The following is a 1,690-nucleotide window of genomic DNA, read 5'->3' as shown; positions in this document are numbered from 1 at the left end:
TGTGCTTGTATACACAGCATGTAGAAAATTTGAGCTGCTTCAAACAAAAATTTTCGAATTATGAGCATTTTAAAAACAAGACAATTTTGAGAAAAAAGCAAAAGCTATAACCCATGGTTTTTCCAAAAAATGGCTATGAAATCACCCCATTTTAAAATAGATTTTCTGAGACATACTGTATAGTGCTTTATTTTGGCGATTTTGCTGTAAAATTGTAATTGGCAATTTTTTGTGTACATGTGCATTACTGAGCATGGGCATTAATGATTGGCGGTTTTAATATTGGTGATTCCGTTTGCAGACTGCCAATCGCCAAAATAAAACTCTACCAAATTAAAGCGCTATACGATATACATGTTCATACGTTGTGTATAGCAAGTTTGAGCTGATTCCAACCAAAATTCACTTTTTTATGAATTTTTAAAGTTACTCAAAAATCGGGCCAAAGTCCCTGTAATAGTATTACATGGTCTTTGGCCAAATTTCACAAAAAATGACTATAAAGGATTCTCCATTTTTATAATTTTTTCTGATACATATACATGTTCTTATGTCGTGTAGAAAGTTTGAGATAATTCCGACAAAAATTCAATTTTTATGAATTTTTAAAGTTACTCAATAATTGGGCCAAAGTCCCTGTACTACAGTACAGGGTCTTTGGCCAAATTTCATGAAAATGACTAGGAGAGGATTCTCCATTTTTATAATTTTTCTGATACATATACATGTTCCTATGTTGTGTAGCAACTTTGAGATGATTCCAATCAAAAGTGGATTTTTCATGAATTTTTAAACTGCTCAAAAATCGGGTGTACTATAGTACAGGACCTTTGGTCAAATTTTGCCTAAAATAACTATGAGAGAATTCTAAAAATTTTGAGCTGCTTTTGACAAATAATTTTTGGTTTGTGAACATTTTAAAATTGAGCCAATTTAAAAAAAAGCGAAGGCTATATATAGCCCATTTTTTTCTTCAAAAATTGGCTCCACAACCATCGTCAATTTTTATTACATTTTCTAATACATATCAATGTCCTTATGCTATGCATGAATAAACATTATCCTGACTATAAAATTGAGTTTCTGACAATAACTCAAATATTAAATTTTGTTAGTTCATGAAATGCATTTCTATAATAAAAATAAAGCATTTAACTTGCCTTGTTTCAGCAGCTCTAGCCAGTAAGACACTCATGAGTCTCAAAGCTTCTGTTCTTCTCTGAATAGCTACTTCTCTCAGTTGAACTGCCAGTGCCTCTTGCACTCTCTTCTTTTCTTTCTTCTCTTCTTGTTTCTTCAGTCTCCTTTGCTCCTCTTCTTTCTCCTGTTCCAATAATATACAAATGATAACTATCATATTACAAAATCAATTTCAGAACTACAAAGATGCTTCTAACAAAAATTATAATTAAATTTTAGGAGTGCCAAAAAGTGAATTTTCTGCCTTTCCCAAATGAAAGTCTGTCCCATTCTGAGGGTTTACATGAATTAAAACGTACAATAGAAGTTTACATGTACATGTATATTGAATCATTGAGTATAAGAAAACCCTCAATAAGAAGCCTATGCACAAATTTAAATAAGGAAATACTTCCATTAATGATTCCCATGATTACTTTAGCTTTAAGTTCCTCTTCTCTCTTCTTTTCCTCTACCCTCCTCTCTTCTTCCTTGCGTCTCTCCTCCTCCT

The sequence above is a fragment of the Amphimedon queenslandica genome, unplaced genomic scaffold (assembly GCF_000090795.2).
Source record: "Amphimedon queenslandica unplaced genomic scaffold, v1.1 AMPQUscaffold_13512, whole genome shotgun sequence".
Lineage (NCBI taxonomy): Eukaryota > Metazoa > Porifera > Demospongiae > Haplosclerida > Niphatidae > Amphimedon > Amphimedon queenslandica.
The sequence above is the reverse complement of the archived record's forward strand: the minus strand, read 5'-3'. Positions refer to the sequence as shown.